This window comes from Trachypithecus francoisi, unplaced genomic scaffold (genome assembly GCF_009764315.1).
Source record: "Trachypithecus francoisi isolate TF-2019V2 unplaced genomic scaffold, Tfra_2.0 Lachesis_group21, whole genome shotgun sequence".
NCBI lineage: Eukaryota > Metazoa > Chordata > Mammalia > Primates > Cercopithecidae > Trachypithecus > Trachypithecus francoisi.
Window position 1 is genome coordinate 2,290,661 of NW_022681467.1, and position 19,101 is coordinate 2,309,761.

The 19,101-nt window shown below is 37.4% G+C and overlaps 1 protein-coding gene across 1 annotated transcript in view; it reads left to right on the forward strand.

Annotated features, from left to right (window-relative positions):
• Positions 1-19,101, forward strand: part of LOC117069083 (serine/threonine-protein phosphatase 2A regulatory subunit B'' subunit beta-like) — a 65,565-nt gene that overhangs the window by 34,838 nt on the left and 11,626 nt on the right.

Sequence of the window (19,101 nt, forward strand, 5' to 3'; positions counted from 1 at the left end):
AGGTTTCCCTTAGTAACCATAATTCATTCCCTTATGCATGTATAATATTTCATTGCTATTAATTTACTGTTAGGTTTTATATGTAAATATATAGGTCATGAATAACCCTGACAATAAAAAGAACACATAGACTATGAAAATAATGCCTTAAATTATAGCATGTGGGAGACCTCTCTAATTTTGCTTTAATATTACAAATATTTTTGAGAGTGTTCCCAAAAGTATCTCAGAATTCCACTTTTTCATAACCAGCTGTGCTCACCATTTTTCTAGTTGTTCAAATCTTTTCTTTGCATTAATTTTCCCATATATTCTTCTATTACCTCAACATTTTAATATATTTTAGACTTTAGCTCCTAAAACCCTTACAAATCAAATTATCATATATTTATTAAATTATTTATAACATGATATTTTATACAGATTATTGCACACATATCCCACTGTAAGCTAGTGATTTGTAAAAGTGGAATATTTTCATACTAATTGTAATGGATACAAGGTAGATTCAGTGCAAATGTTAAAAGACTTACACACAGCGGAGAACTGTTAAGAGGTACAGAGAGTAACCGAAGTCATGTTTTCTGATTCCTAATTTAATGGTCTTTATTTACCAATGGAGTCTTGAGAGTCTTAGAATATACCATCTTATAATCTTTTAGACTCTTTAACATTTTGATCTAGGTGCTTTAATTACCTAGCCAGATTAAACACCCTCAGAAAGCAACGATTTTTAGCATTTTGGTTGCATAGCTTAGCAAAGTAGCAAACAAATAGCAGTCACTTCAAAAATATGTGTTATACGTTAATTCTAATGTTGGGAATTATTTCCAAATATCTGTGATGACTCATCAAAAAGCAAAACAAAACAACAAAACTTCCTTTGGTGTAATTAAGAGAAGTCAATTTCTAAAATAAATAATATCAATACTTAGACATACATTTGATTTTAAAATTAAAGAAAGCCCACATACATGGAAAAACAGAAAATCATTCCCGTATCAGTGAGTCTTGAAGTGGTCTCTGTATTATATGACTTGTCTCTTTAAAACACAGATTGTTGGGCCCTACTGCATACTAATGAGTCAGAATCTCCGGGAGAAATCACAGAGATTTACATTTTTCTGAAGTCCTATCAAGTCATTCTTACACCCACTACATTACAAAGATACTTTTGTGAATGTTGATGTATAGAAATGTTCACACCCTCTTTTACTTTGCTTCCTGAAATAACAGTGATACTAACCCATGTAGAGTGTTGCTTCATTGCTTACTTTTTCGTTTTAGAACTTAAGATTTGTATTTCTTTCTTTCTTTCTTTCTTTTTTGTTTTTTTTTGTTTTGTTTTGTTTTTTTTGAGGTGGAGTCTTGCTCTGTCGCCCGGACTGGAGCGCAGTGGCCGGATCTCAGCTCACTGCAAGCTCCGCCTCCCGGGTTTACGCCATTCCCCTGCCTCAGCCTCCCGAGTAGCTGGGACTACAGGCGCCCGCCACCTCGCCCGGCTAGTTTTTGTATTTTTTTTTTAGTAGAGACGGGGTTTCACCGTGTTAGCCAAGATTGTCTCGATCTCCTGACCTCGTAATCCGCCCGTCTCGGCCTCCCAAAGTGCTGGGATTACAGGCTTGAGCCACCGCGCCCGGCCAAGATTTGTATTTCTTTTAAGGTAAAATTTTGTATTACAGTGTATAATCTAAACTTTGATTTGAGAAGACATATTTTTCCCCTAGGTGACACTTTTTTCTTAAAAAGCAAAGGAAATCTATTTCAGATATTGAATTTTACATTTAATCTATCATTCTTCAGATTACTATGTTTACATTTGGCAAATCATTTTTAACTTAAGTAATCTGTATAGGACAGGCTTCAGTTTCTAAATTCATCTAAAATAAAAATGTACACACTAACATTTACACTACTTGTATGGCTAAAATACATCATATCCTCACCCAAAAACAGCTGAATGGATATTCTCTTTACCTTTTAATAATAATTTCCCTTGGGCAAGAATGTGTGAATCCAGAATGTAGCCCCAAGCTTAAATTAGGAAAGCTGTAGGCACTTACAGGTGAATGATCTGTTAGTATTTACTCATACAGCACTAACTGTTTAGTTACATAAATTATGTTTTTCTTTATTTAAATGTTATGTGCATTAAGTTTTTTCAAGAAATAGTTGTTAAATTAAAAATCATCCAGAGAGTCTATATTTAGGAAATAATGCAAATGTTGGGACAAATGTCCTTTTCTTCTTCCTTGGTAGACGTTGGCATTTGGAGACACATTAAAAAAAAAAAAAAAAAGTATTACCTTTACTCACTTCTGTCACAAACACAAAGAATTTCTACTAAATTTCTCCTGTGAGTTGTGTAACAAAATATTAATGCCTGCGTCTAATGTTTTCTGCTAGATTCAGAAGCAATTAAGAAGTATAAATGATTAAAAGACTAGTCAATGTAATCTGCATAATCAATAGGATCCAGGATACCAGGCCCATGCACTTTTTGGTCCATAGGTATAAAGACGAAGACAGAGAGGAGACAAGGAACACAAGAGTCTTGACCCTGATTGTGTATATTTCAGAGGATATGCTATATAAAATGACTTATATAAATCAGATTCAATAGTTGGTGAATACGTTAAGTTCTAAAGTCAGATACTATGAAATATATATAAAGTTCCACAGACACATGGAGTCAGCAAAGGTCAGTCAATATAACCTTGAACATATTTTCTGGAATAACTGATCAACGTCAACTAATAAAAGAATACAGTGTCAGTACAGGTGTGAGTCTATCAATAGTGAGAAAACATTTGTTTCATTTTATTTTCTATGTAAAACAATATGCCTTTCAAAAATATTGGGCTGCTAAACTATTTTGTACGTAACTTTGAAATTCATCATCTATTTTACTGCCTCTGGAAGGCTGACCTAAATAGCTTACAAAATGAGTGGATATCCTATTTATACAATGTTGGGAAAAACAAATCAAGGATAACAAACCATTTTGATAAAACTGACGGAATATTTATGCAAAACAAAAGTTACCGGAATGTATGTGATAACGGCTTCTAATGCTGTGCACTCCATATGTGGCAGACTCATCAAGAAGGTTGTTCTGCTGCAAAATCTACCATAGTGAGTGTCCAATGGCTAAAACTAGTTTACTCATTTTTTCCTAGGTAGTCTAATGAAATGGAAATACTGAGATTGGGGCTCAAGATGGCTGAGTAGAAGCAGCCAGTATGCACTTCGTTCATGGAGAAAAGAAAGAGGAACAAGTGAATAGTAGCTACTCAACTGGATGGGCCAGGTGGACACACTGGGGTTAATCAAGGAAGCAACACAACCCACAATGAATAGAGAAGAGTGAGGTAGGACAGTCACCCACTCAGGACTGGCACAGACTCAGGAGGAGGCTCCCCACTGCCGGGAAACGGTGAGTAAGGGAGAGCCCTCGGGGTCCCACACTTCTTCCAGCCCTTTGTGACCTTGGGCTCAGAAGATCCACCATGAACCCCCTGGCACCGCCAGGGCCTCCAGACTGACACGAAGAGCTACAAGGAGTTCGGGCAGAGCTGCTGCTCAGACCCAGGCAGAGTCCAGAGATCTTGGGTCCTGGGAATCCTGGTAGCAACAGGGGCTGCAGCTCCAGCAACAGTGGAGGCCAGGCTCCCTCACATGTCCCTAGGAAAGGGTCTGAATCCATGGGGCTGAGCAGCGACAGGTCGCGGGCTTCGCCTCCACTGCACCTGGACAGACAAGGCTCACTGGCCTGGGAGCCTGGCGTGACCACTGCAGTGCCGCCTGTACTCTCAGGCGAGTGGTAGCCCTGCCCTTCCCTGAGACAGTGATCCCAGAGGGCACAGGCAGGCCCGCAGGTTTTGCTGCTCTACAGTCCCGCTCCTGTTGCCCTCAGGCTAAGCTGGAGCAAAGGGATTAAGGACTAACAGCAGGCCCTCAGCACGGCAAGGCTGTCTTAGGAACAGGTGGCCAGTTTTCCACGCGGGTCCCTGCCCCTGCTACTCCTCACTGCACAGGGCCTGCTGACCTGGGCTCCCAGCACAGCCCCCCTTCCCCTGACTGATCACTTCAGTCAGTGGAGGCTCTGCTTTTCTCTGGGGAGGGGGCGGGGAGAATGGCAGAGACAACCCACAGCCCCTCTCCCATCGCAGCTGCAGCAGGACCACCCTTACCGCCCGCAGGCTGGAGAAGGAAAACGGGCCAGGTCCCATTGCTGACATCTCCGGCACCATCATAAGGAGAGGAGCCCAGGCTTTCTTCCCCGTTTCCCTGTGAGCCTCCACACCTTTCTGTTGACCAGGCAGCACCTCCCCCAGCCCCTCGGGATGGAAGACCAGCTGCCCCACTCCCGACTACGCATTCCCACTGGTAGTGTCTCTGTGTTTCCCTGGGGTGGATGGAGCTCCCAGAGGCAATGACAGCCCCTCTGCCACTACCACTGTAGCCGTTCTGCCCTTGCTGCCCTGGGACTGGGGAAGGAACAAAGAGCAGGAGGGCTTCACTTGAACCACCAGCAGGCCAGGGAACTCGGTCTGTCTTCTTTGTGAGCCGCCAACCCCCAAGCAGGACCTTCAGCTTGGGCGGATGGTATAGCCGCCCTGGCTGAACATCCCACTGACAGCGGCTCTGCACGTTTCTCTGGGGTGGAGCTCTCAGAGGCAAATGGAAGCCACTCCGCCACCGCTTCTTCCGTGGTTCTGCCCCTCTTGCCCTCGGACTGGGGAAGGTACAAAGACCCTGAGTGCTTTATTCACACCTGCAGTAAGCCTCAGCCGCCCTAAGGAGAAGAAGCCAGTCTGTCTTCCCCAAAAGCACCCCACAGCCCTACTCATCACTCGGCAGGGCGCCCTGGCTTGGGCCCACAACACAGCCACCCCAGTCTGGTCTGATGGCTCCGACTGGTAGCGGCTCTGTGCTCCGTGTTTCTCTGGGGCGGAATCTCAAGGGTTTAGTGAAATGTCCTCTGCCACTGCCACTGCTGAAATCCCTGTCCCTGCTGCCCCCAAGCTGGGGAGGGAATATAAAGCCTGAGTTCACCCCAGGGCTGCCTGTGGTGTGCAGCCTGGGAGTGCCAATGCAAGATCTGCAGCCAGCATTCGAGTGGGAGAGGAGTCCACACTCAGAAACCTGAGAGGCAGCTTGACTGCAAACCTGAGGAAACACAGAGAAGCCACGTGGCTGAAGGAGTGCCTACCTACCATTCATTATGCTTATCCGCCATCTACTGGATAGCAGCCCAAACTGCAACACCAAAAATACTCTGCTGATACACCCGGCTCCCAAGAAACCACGGACAAGACTCCAACCACAAATCAAGATGCAGCACAAAGCCTCAGCCCTCTGAAACCAACCAAAAAGAAAGTCAACTGACTTTACTCAAATTACACCACAGTTAAAGGAACACCAGGCGACACAGATGAGGAAGAACTAGCACAAAAATTCTGGCAACTCAAAAAGCCAGAGTGTCTTCTCTCTTCCAAATGACTAGTTCCCCATAAATGGTTCTTAACCGGGTTGAAACGGCTGAAATGACAGACACAGAATTCAGAATATGAATAGGAATGAAGATCATCAAGATTCAGGAGAAAGATGAAACCTACTCCAAGAAATCCAAGGATTACAATAAAACAAAACTGGAGCTGAAAGACAAAATGCCCATTTTAAGAAAGAACCAAACTGATCTTCATTGAGCTGAAAAACATACTCCAAGAATTTCATAATACAACTGAAAGTATTAACAACAGACTAGATCAAGTTGAGAAAAGAGTCTCAGAGCTTGAAGACTGGTTCTGGAAATTAATTCAGACAGGCAAAAATAAAGAAAAAAGAATGAACAAAATGTCCAAGAAATATGGGATTATGTATAGAGACCAATTTATGACTCACTGGCATCCTTGAAAGAGAGAGAGAGAGAAAAAGCAACTTGAAAACATATTGAGGATATCATTCAGAAAAAATTTCCCCAACATTGAGGGAAATTCAGAGAACCTCTGTGAGATAGTACAGAAGATGACCATCTCCAAGATACATAGACATCAGATTCTCCAAGGTTAACATGAAAGAAAGAAATATTCAGGGCAGCTACAGTGAAGGGGCAGATCCCCAACAGAGGGAACCCCATCAGGCTAGCAGTGGCCCTTTCAGTAGAAACCCCACAAGCCAGAAGAGACTAGAGGCCTATATCCAGCATTATTAAAGGAAAGGAACTACAACCAAGAATTTCATATCCAGTCAAACTAAGCTTCATAAATGAAGGGGAAATAAGATCCTTTTCAGACAACAAATGCTAAGGGAATTTGTTACTACCAGACCTACCTTACTTAAGAGTGTTAAACATTGAAATGAAACACCACTACTGGCCACCACAAAAACACACTTAGGTACATAGATTATTGACACTATGAAGTAATTACACAATCAAGTCTGCATAATAACCAGTAACAACACAATAACAGGAATAGATCTGAACATACCAATATTAACCTTGAAAGTAAATGGGTGAAATGCCACAATTAAAATTCATACATTTGCAGATTGGATAAAAAAGACAAGACCCAACTATATATGCCTTCTTCAAGAGACACATCCCACATGCAATGACAACCACAGGCTCAAAGAAATGGGTGAAGAAAAGTCTACAAAGGAAACAGAAGACAAAACAGACAGAAAAGGCAGAGGTTGCTATTAAAACAGACTTTAAAGCAACAATTATTAAGAAAGACAAAGAAAGACATTACATAATGGTAAAGGATTTGATTCAACTAGAAGACTTAATTATCATAAATATATATATATACCCAAAACAGGAACACTCAGGTTCATAAAAGAAGTTCTTTGAGACCTACAAACAGGCTTAGATAACTGTACAATAATAGTGGGAGACTTCAACCTTTCACTGTCAGTATTAAACAGATCACCCAGGCAGAAATCTAACAAAGATATTCAGGACGTGAACTCAAGATCTGACCAAATGGACCTAACAAACATCTACAGAACTCACCACACAAAAAAACAAATAAATGAAAAACCAGAATAAACATTCTCACCTACACGTGGCAATAATCTTGAAATCAACCAAGAAATTGGCTATAATACAATTAACTGCAAATTGCCCCCCTGCAAAAAAAAAAAAAAAAAAAAAAAAAAAAAACCTGAAATCATATTAACCACACTCTTGGACCATAGAGCAATGAAAATATAAATCAATACTAAGAAGATAGATCAAAGCCACACAATCACATGGAAATTAAACAATCTACTCCTGAATGACTTCTGGGTAAACAATAAAATTAAGACCAAAATCAAGAACTTCATTGAAATTAGTGAAAACAAACATACAACATACCATAATCTCTGGGACATAGCTAAAGCAGTGCTAATAGGAACGTTTACAGCACTAAAAAATGCCCACATTACTAAGTTAGAGAGATCTCAAATTAACAACAAAACAAATTTAACTCCTATAGGAGCAAGCAAAACAACAGTAAACCAACCCCAAGCTAGCAAAAGACAGGAAACAACCAAAATCATAGCTGAACTGAATGAAACTGAGTCATGAAAAACCATACAAAACACTAACGAAATCACAAATTGTTTTTTTTTTGAAAGAATAAATAACATAGATCAACCACTAGAATAATAAAAAATGGAGAGAAGATCCACATAAACCTAACCAGCAATAACAAAGGGGACATCACCACTGACCCTGCATAAATACAAAACAGAATCAGAGACAACTACAAAAATGTCTGTGCACCCAAACTAGAAAACCAAGAATAAATGCATAAATTCCTGGAAAGATGCAAGTTCCCTACACTGAACCAGGAATAAATTCAAGCCCTGTAATAACCGATACAAAATTTCAAAATTGATTCAGTAATAAAAAGTCTACTAACCAGAAACAGCCCAGGTCCAGACAAATTGAAAGTCAAATTCTACTAGATATATAAAGAATAGCTGGGACCATGACTACTGAAACTATTCCAAACGACTCAGGAGGAGGGATTCCTCCCTACTCATTCTATGAGACCAGCATGATCCTCATACCAAAACCTGGCAATATAACAAAAAAAGAAAACTTCAGGCCAATAACCTTGATTAACATACATGCAAAAATTCTCGACAAAACACAAGAAAGCTGAATTCAGCAGCACATCAAAAAGTGAATCAACCATGATCAAATAGGCCTTATCACTAGGATGCAAATTTGAGTGAACATATACAAATCAACAATTGTACTTTATCACATGAACATAACAAAAAACAAAACCCACATAATCATTGCAGTAAATACAGAAAAGCCTTCTGATAGCATTTAGCATCCCTTCATGTTAAAAAACCTCAACAGACTTGGCACTGAAGGAACATACCTCAAAATAATAAGATCCATCTGTGACAAATTCATAGCCAACATTATACTTAATAGTCAAAAGCTGGAGGCATTCCCCTTGAGAACCAGAACAAGGCAAGGATGCCCTCTCTCCCCAGTCTTATTCAACACAAGACTGGAAGTCTTAGCCAGTGCATTCAGGTAAGATAAATAAATAAAGGCATCCAAATAGGAAGAAAGGAAGTCAAGCACTCCCAGTTTGCAGATGATATGATTTTACACCTAGAAAACCCCACAGTGTCTGTCCCAAAGTTCCTATATCCGATAAACAACTTCAGCAAAGGTTCCGGAAACAAAATCAATCTACAAAATCAGTAGCATTTCTATAAACAATTAATGTCCCAGCTGAGTGCTGAATTGAGAACACAATGCTGTTCACAATAGCCACAAAGCAAGACAAAATATCCAGGAATGCAGATAATCAGGGAAGCGAAATATCTCTATACAACAATTACAAAACAGTTCTGAAAGAAATCAGAGATGACACAAACAAATGGAAAAACATTCCATGCTCATGAATAGCAAAAATCAATATAGTTAAAATGGCCATACTGCCCAAAGCAAATTACAGATTTACTGCTATTCCTATCAAATTACCAATGACATTTTTTTCACAGAATTAGAAAAGAAACATTCTAAAATTCATATAGAACCAAAAAAGAGACCAAACAGACAAAGCAATCCTAAGCAAAAAGAACAAATCTGAAAGTATCACATTACCTGACTTCAAATTATACTACAAGGCTCCAGTAACCAAAACAGCATGGTACTGGTACAAAAACAGATACATAGACCAATGGAACAGAATAGAGAGCTCAGAAATATGGCTGCATGTCTACAATCATCTGGTCTTTGACAGAGTTAACAAAAACAAGCAATGGAAACAGGACTCTATTCAGAAAATGGTAGTGGGAAAACTGGCTAGCCATATGCAGATGATTGAAACTGGATCCCTTCCTTGCACCATGTAAAAAACTCAACTCAAGATGGATTAAAGACTTAAATGTAAAACCTAAAACTATAAAAACCCTTGAGGAAAACCTAGGAAATATCACTCTAGACATGGGCTATGTGAAAGATTTTATGACAAAGACACCAAAGCAATTGCAACAGAAATAAAAATTGACAAATGGGATCTAATTAAACTGAGAGCTTCTGCACAGCAAAAGAAACTATCAACAGAGTAAAGAGACAGCCTATAGAATGGGAGAAAATATTTGCAAACTATGCATCCAACAAAGACTTAGTATCTAGAATCTGTAAGGACTTAAACAAATTAACATACCAAAAACGAACAACCCCATTAAAAGGTGGGCAAAATAGATGACCACTTTTCAAAACAAGACATATATATGTCCAAGCATATGCAAAAGTTCTTATAATCACTAATCATTAGAGAAACACAAATCAAAATCATAATGAAATACCAGTCAGAATGGCAATTATTAAAGTCCAAAAATCACAAATGCTGGCAAGGCTACGGAAAAAAGGGAACTTGGATATATTGATGAGAATGCAAATTATTTCAGCCACTATGGAAAGCAGTTTGGTGACTTCTCAAAGAACCTGAAATAGAACTACCAACTGATCCAGCAGTCACATTATTGGGTACATACTAAAAGGAATATAAATCATTCTACCATAAAGACACATGCACGTGTATGTTCACTACAGCACTATTCACAATAGCAAAGACATGGAATCAATCTAAATGCACATCGACAGTAGCCCCGATAAAGAAAATGTGGTACATATACACGATGGAATACTACACTGCCGTAAAAAGAACAAGATCGTGTCCTTTGCAACAACTTGGATGAAGGTGGAGGCCGTTATCCAAAGTGAAGTGAACTAACGCAGGAACAGAGATCTAAAACTTTTAAGTGGGGACTAACCACTGAATACGCATGGACACAAAGAGGGGAACAACAGACACTGGGGCCTACTTGAGGGTGGATGGTGGGCAGAAGCTGAGGATCGAAAAGCTACTTTTTGAGTACTTTGCTTATTACCTGGGTAATGAAATAACATGTACACCAAACCCCTGTGACATGAAACTTATCTACCCCTGAAACTAGAATAAGAGAAACTAGAAACTGAAACTAGAAACATGTACCCCTGAAACTAGAATAAAAGTTTTTAAAAAGGTAAAAAGATTTCAGAATCACCTACTGCCAAGATTCTGGAAGATATATTTTGCAAAATGGAATATTAATCCTTTGAAGACTGCATTATATCTACAGTAACATGTTCTGTGTGCTTTTATGGAATCAGAAAGTAAAGGGCTCTGTGAATCATAATGTTGGGGTAATGCCACTATTGCTCTACCATTCTGTCAGTCAACAAATACGGAGAATCTATTCTGCTTCTGTATTTAGTTAAATACATCTGCAAATTGTTAATTTCTAAAGATACATAGTATAAACTCAGGAGGGACAGCCAGATGAGTATTTAAATATGACAGTCATTTTTGCGTAACTCTTATAAAAATATTCCAGACCATGAATGTCTGCATCTGGATGATGAGAGTAAATAATATTTCCTAAGAATTCTCTAAAATGAGCATTATTTTAATAGATGATTTACTTCTAAAAACTAAAATACTAATAGAAGTATACCGTAATCAGACATCCATATCTCATTTTGGTGAATGTCTTTTCTAGTATGGCTGCTATATAAAAACACTGCTTTCAGAAAAAAGGAAAAGACTAGAAAGCAATAAGTCAGAAATAGTTTTAGGCAAGGCACAGCGTTAGTGGAGTCTGAGAATTGGATCCCAGAACAAAGTTCTGAAAGTATTAGTTTCCCTTCTAAATTTGCTTCTGGAGGTCTCATATTGTATTCTCTAAGGGTCCTGTAAGCGGGAAGAGAGGTAGCTAGATTGTTGAAATATTTTGGTACTCTTTTTTTTTTTTTTGAGATGAAGTCTCGCCCTGTGACCCAGGCTGGAGTGCAGTGGCGCGATCTCGGCTCACTGCAAGCTCCGCCTTCTGGGTTCACGTCATTCTCCTGTCTCAGCCTCCCGAGTAGCTGGGACTACAGGTGTCACCACCACGCCCAGCTAGTTTTTTGTATTTTTAGTAGAGATGGGGTTTCACCGTGTTAGCCAGGATGGTCTCGATCTGACCTTGTGATCCACCTGCCTCGGCCTCCCAAAGTGCTGCCATTACAGGCGTGAGCCACCGCACCCGGCCTATTTTGGTACTCTTGATCCTTGTCTTTTATCCATAGGAGGAAAGACTTGTGAGTAAGCAGGTGCCACAGCTGTTGCAGATCATTAGGATCCTTCTCTCAAGATAACTCCAGGCCTGACTATTGCCCAGGGTGACCAAGGATGGCTTCCTATCCAGGACCATGGGACAAAAAGGATTTTCACTCTGTGTTTCATCCAGCATTTCCGTCACATAAAAATGAAAGACTTTCAACATACTTAAGTCAGCAAACAATAGAAACACAGTCGAAAGAATGGGGGAGGCGTCATATGTACTGTCTTTAGTTTGTCAGAAATCTCAGAAGTAATTTTTTTCAGTGAAAAATAAATAAAATATAGAGACAAATGTGCGAGAAAAGAAAAGTTGGAGCTTTGAGAAAGAACAACTAAAATCTCTGTCCTTTTTCTTTTTTTCTGAGACAGGATCTCGTTCTGTCACCCAGGCTGGAGTGCAGTGGTGTCTTTTCGGCTCACTACAACTTCTGCCTCCTGAACCCAAGCAATTCTCTGACCTCAGCCTCCTGAGTAGCTAGGACTACAGGCAAGTGCCACCAAGCGTGGCTAATTGTTTTTTGTTTGTTTGTTTGTTTGCTTGCTTGCTTGTTTGCTTTTTGTAGAGACAAGGTTTTGCCATGTTGCCCAGGCTGGTCTCAAAATCCTGGCCTCAGGCAATCCACCCTCCTCAGCCTCCCAAAGTGCTGGAATTATAGGTGCAAGCCACTGTGCCTGGCCAAAATCTCTGTACTCTTGAATGGAAACTGTCCCACATATTTTGAGGGTGATCTGTTGATTGCTGAGTCATTCAGGGAGACAGGCACAATATGGAGGTCCATTTGTAATGCTGAACCCTCCTGGGAAGTCCACAGGCCTGAAAAAAGACAATTGCTCTCTTTGCACTCCTCATCCTTAATGTCAAAGAAGACAGTTGGACATAAGAGTATCACATCTTCAACTATCATGAGGAAGGTGACACAAAGCCTAAATTTTAGGGAATATACTTGGAAAAGGTGGAGGTGGGGAAGGCTTTCCACTTTTATAGAGTATCTGCATTGCCAACAAGAGATATTGAGTTAACTACAATAGTTTGTATAAGATATTTTTAATTTGGGAAGAATAATATGAGATGGCAACAGATGCTCCCAAGATTAATGCATATCAAAGAGACACATTAATAATAATACTTAGACCCTGGATGGAGGCATGGAATTTATAAACTTCATTACACCAAAACCTTATTTGCAAATCTGATACCTACCTTAAACTCTGTGTTATACAAAAGCCAAGAACATATACTTTATTCTTGCACTTCTAGGAAGAATAGGGTACTTAACAATGAATAGGTTATCTAAAAGTGCATGACAAATAAGTTAACGCATAAATACATGAAAAAAACTATAAAATTAAATTAATGAATATAGTCTTACAGAGATGTGATTACATTCATTCAATTTAGTAAGAACTTAAATAAGGTCCAATTTTGACCAAAAATATATAAAGAAAAAGCCAGAAGGGTACCTGTCCTTATGGAATTCACAATCTCAGAGGTAACAGTTGTATTACTAAACCATTTTTTCAGAAAGGATAAGATGGGATAAGGTAGCACTTCTGGGCCTCCACTGCCTCATTTCTAAAGTAGAGGATTTGGAATAATTATGGACATTTCTTCTAACTCTATGGTCCTGCAACTACTGTAACTACGATGATTAAGAGGACTAGAAGAAGTGAAAGAAAACACCTGCTTTTTCTTCTTCATAGCCCCCAAGTTGATTAACTTAGAAAATGTCTCTTGAAATTTCACTGAGTACAGCTGTTTTTGTTGACAAGAAATAGCTGTTGAACTTTCAGAGACTGTCTACATTGCACTGTTCTTCAAAGCAACCATAATTAAATAGTGCTTTTGGTAAAGCTCATTAAGATAATCATAAATTGCATACAATTAATTGGAAGTTATTATAAAAGCATTTCTCCTTTATTTATATGATCCAATTACACTGGTGCTTAATTACTCTGTTGTCCTATATCTCCCTGTCTTATCTCTGTTAACTATCTAGTCTGTGAGTCTGACACCTTGCTTTTATTTTCACAGTGCGTAACACTGTGCCAGGTACATAGTATGTTGATAATAATAATTATTGAAACTAACTTCCTTATTGGTTATACATCTATGCTAATAAGCTAAATAAACAAAAGTTTTTACATTGATAAAAACTAATTGTTGTATTTCCATGACAACATTATACTAGGGATTTCTTTCTTTTTTGTGTAATTTTTCTGAATTTTCCAAAGTATTTACAATAGATATGTAGTACTTATATAATCAGTAAAAGACATTTTATACAGCATTTCTGGAAAACATGTACACAATACTATGGGAATGTATAAAAGTTAATGACTTTATAAATTATATATAATGTGTTATATATAAATAACACAGCACTAAAAACAAAACAAAAAAGTAAAAAAAATTAGCAAGAGAGTAGAATAAGTTAAATATTTTAATAATTGAAGAGGAAAATTTTTAAATGCTCATAAACACTCAAAAATAATCCATATATTTCTATCATTTTAAAGATAAACCCCATCGATTCCATGAACCAAATAAAATTATTACAAATATGCATAATCCAGGTGGTTACAAATAATGGATAATGAAATCAGTGGGATAATGTTACAGTTGTCAGGCCCAAGGGCAAAATAAATTATTTCAGTGAAAGGAAGTACATAGAATTGTGTAGGTTAAGGAAACTTGTTGATAAATTTTTCTGTCCTTTATAGACAATGAAAATAAAATTCATTGTCATGTTTAACACTGAGTTTCTCCATCAGATTATGGTCAAATAAGTGTCAGTGTGATCGAAAGGAATGTGTGTCAATGGATTAGAAAAACTTACATTCAAAGTATAATTAAATATCAATGAAGATGAATTAATCTTCATATCTCACCTTCCCAAACCAATAGTATGTATTAGTATTCTAAGGATAAGGTTCCCTCGAGTGGCTGAAGGTCACCATTCCCCAGCTACTCAGAGACTTCCAGAGAGTCAGGATTCTTCCAACTCACCATTCTTATCCCAAGAAAGGCACAAGATGAAGGATGAAATGCTCAGACAGTTTTTAAAGGAAATGTAGGAACCAGCCCTGTGATTAAAGCTTATTCCACTATTTTTCACTTAGCAACTCAGATTATGATCTGTAGGGGAGGGAAAATAAAAGTCAGTGCACAGTGGAGTCCTGAAACAGAAGCGGGATTATTTGTGTCTTCTGTGCAATTCTGTCCCACATATAGAAAGTCTTGACAGGCTGAAATTCAGAATGATAAAGATAAGTACATATATATATATATCATTCTTCTCACAAATTCTCCCTTCCTCTTTTGTGACTAAAAGAATGATCTATGTAAATCTTCATTTGTAACAAAAGTTACTTTTATCTACTCACTCCAATGGGAAGTTAGATTCAAAAATAATTAATAGCATGGTACCCTTTACATGTTTGACTCTCAAATATTACTGGATGAATGATTAAATGATACTTAGAAAAAACAGTATTTATTCTAAGTTATCATAACCATATAAATGTATTGTGTATTAATATATATTGCTAAAGCCATCTTAGATGCTATATATAAGTATCAATGTTTGTTTGAAACAGCATTTTAAAATTTTGTTATTTTTAATTTTTCTGGGTACATAGTAAGTGTATATTAAACACATCACTTTTGATGTAAAAGACTGATTAAAAGGATATTTATAAACAACTGAGATTTTAAAAAATAATTGGACTTTTCAAAATACAATAAACATAATTTTGTTGAAATACTAAGAATATTTCTTTTTTGCCATGTGAGTTTCAAAACAGTTATCCAAAAGCTACAAGAAATCATATTCCAAAATTTATGTACACAGTTCTCTACATATGGTAGCTTTCCTGAACCAGAACGTAGCAGAGCACGAAAAGGTCTATTTGATGAGTCAGAACCCGACTCCAGCCACTGCTGGTATATCAACTTCACTCCAGTTACTTGATAATACAAGGCCACCATGGTGCCAGTGATCGTTTCATGCTCAGTGAGCCTCACGGGGCTGAGAGAGCAGTCTGTTTTTCCAAATGTCATCTTCCAAGTTGCCACTTACACTCTTAAGCTGGTTATATGAACAGTAAGTCAGCTGAATTTTGTAGTGTATTAAAACTTAGGAAAGTGGACATAAACAGGCTGTAACTATTTATTGTAGTTGCCTTTATTTTTAAAAGCTTAATGAAATGGCCACCATTTATAATTTTTTCTGAACAACCAAACAATCGAAGCATTTGCTTTGGTAATGATTAGCCTTTGATTAAACGAAATAAAATCATACTGATTTCAAATGTTTTTTTCCTCCTTTTACTGGTCAGTGCTATGGAGTACAGATATATAGGCTTTTGCCAAACATAGGCCTAATCACCAGCATTTTGGAAAATGTTGGCAGGACGATATTATTATGTAGACTAAATTAAAAGGAGAATTGTATAAAACAACTATGTTTTGAAATGCACCATAATCTTAGGATTGCTTCAAAGGAGACACTGTGTATGCTCTAGCTTGGATCATACATCCTTTCATCACTTCGTAGCTATCCGTGTTCTCTCTCTAAACTTAATGATCTGTATGAAATAAACGAAAATATTTCCCATAGCATCCGATGGTATGAATAAAGAAAATTTTTATATAAAGAATGACCCAATAAAAGTCAAATATAATGAGAATATATTGTTATTGGTTCTTCCATGACATTATGTAATGTTTCCTTTCTACAAATAAGAAGAGAGATACTTGCGGACATGCTATCAAATATCTTAAACAAAAGCAACCAACAACATACATATAGACATCTGAAACAAAGCAGAATAAAAAAATCAGAGTGTAGTTGATACCTGATCTATTGATACATGATGTACATATGAAATAGGTGTTTATTCTCTTTTAAATAACGAACCTCAAAACATAGACATGTTCCCAGTTTTTTCCAGTAGGCTTATGGTCACGTAGGGTACAAGTGAAAGTTGATGACACCAAAGAACATGAAAGTGAGAAGTAAAAAAATAAAAAATAAAAAAGTTATACCATGGTAAGCAATTTTATACTCAATTATTTTGATTTAATTACATTAATTCGAGTACTTTTTCCTATTTAAAATTCTTCTTTCAATCAATAATGACAAGTTAAAAATCATAGTGGACAGAAGAATTAATGGTCACCAAATATGCAGGTAGGAGAAACCATCTCATAACGTTTGCATTTTAAAATTCTTGATTGTTTCAAAGCTCCAATTACAAAGATATTGTAGCTGTACTGAATAATCAATTACTGCATTTGTAAAATTTAAAGTTTTATCTCAGTTTATTAATATGAAGCCAGTATTAAAATGCTAATTAAAATAATTTATAAAGTGTCTGAAACATAGAAAATAGATTTTAATTTAAAAATTCATGAGTGATAAAGGAAACCTCCAAGGAGAATCGTCTTTCCTCCCCTCTTTATGGTCATCAGCTAAAAGCTGATGAAGGCATGTAATTCCAATAGGATTCATTTAGCTAGTTCTGACTTTCCTTAGCAATCTAAACCCAGAATCAGCTTCATGGAGCAAATTATAATTTTACAAGCCAGAAATATTTAACCTGAAGATTTGGCCCACTAAAGTACTCAGCATTCAATGAAATCCTAGATTGTCCAAGGCTAGGAAGTCTAGACAATCCTAGATTGTCTAAGACTGATTGTATATTGGCTTCTTAACCAACATACAATTATAAACTAGTATATAATTCAAACTATAGTAATTCAAACTAGTCACTCATTACTAATCAGGGAACTCTAATATCATCTAAGGAAGAATCAACAGCATACATATATTTCTACAATGATTCTACTTTAATACAGCGCCAAAAAACAGAGCAAAAATTCAGATTCCCAATTTTGGCTTCATTATTAACTACATGTGTTGCTGTTGGACAAGATTATTATGTCTTCAATTTCCTTACCTGCAAAATAAAAATACTAACAGCTATATTATGGTGCCATTGCAGGTATTACAAATCACAGTATTTTTGAAAATAGTGAACTGTTAAATAAATGTCAAATTTCATCACAATTTTATATACAGATAATGTAATTACAATTTTATCATTACTCCAAATTAAATAATCTATGTATAGTAAAAAATTATCGGCTGTTTGTTTTAATAGATTTTTAAAAATCTTTTGAAAATGTATTTGAATGTTAGGGAATATTACTTGGAAACTCAAGTCTTTAAACATTCCTGATAGATGATAACAACTTATTTGATGATATATAATTGTATTGGAAAAGAAATCTTCTAAATCATAAAAGATATTGCAGAGATATAGGAAATCTAGATGATTATTCTAAGAAATAACTATCATGGATTAAACTAAAATTTCTCATCCAGGAATTAAGTAATGAAGGACTGCTGTCTTAAACTTCTTCCCCCTCTTATTTTCTAGTCTCATACCTACTCCATCTCTACATATATATTTAAAAGACAGATGGCAAGAATCCATAGAACAAGAACCTGAGGTGTGCATCACAAAAGGCTGCCTATGAAGAAATCCAGATATTAAGCTTAGATATCTACATCAATATATCTTAGCAATGGCTTTTAGAGCCATCTCTGATGTCATCCTGATTCATTATTCAATATTGCCACTTTAGCTTTTTTTAGGCAGAAACTACAAAATAAGTAGATACGGTCTTGGGACAAACCCCGAGCATTATTTAAGTGGCATCAAATGCAAATTTCAAAGAAGTGAAGCTTGTTAGCTTATTTCATGTACTACCCTCCAACACAGGGCTCCTCTGTGTTCCAGCTATTGCAAAAGTGAGAAATTTCTTCATGGTGCATGAAACAGGCAGAACCCCACTACCCCCCAGAAATGTCCAAACCCCTGGAGCCTGTTAGTTTGTTACTTCACATGGCAAAACAGACTTTGCAAATGTGATTATAAGACAAGAAACTTCAGAAGAGTTCTTGAGAGAAGAAACTTCAGAACAGTTAGAGAGATACAATGTTTGACTTCAGAAAATGGAGGAAGGGGGCCTCTGGCCAAGGAATGCCCTCTAGAAGCTGGAACATACAAGTGAATGGATTATCTCCTAGAGTCTCTAGTAAGGAATATAGCCCTGTCCACATCTTGATTTTAGACCATTGAGACCTCTGTTGGAATTCCAGGTGACTGTAAGGCAATAAAATTGTGTTGTTTCAATCTACTTAAATTTACAGTAATTTGTTACAGCAGCAACAGTAAACTAATATCGTGTAAAACTGTCCTGAGTGGTCAGATAATTGGCATCTTTGCCTCTTTACATCTAGTCCCAGAAATATACTCCTTGGTTACTGCCACAACTGAAAAGTCCCTCCAGGTTTCCAAGTGCCTTCAGGTAGTAGAGTACTAGGCCTGGCTGAAAACCGCTGCATGAATGGACAGT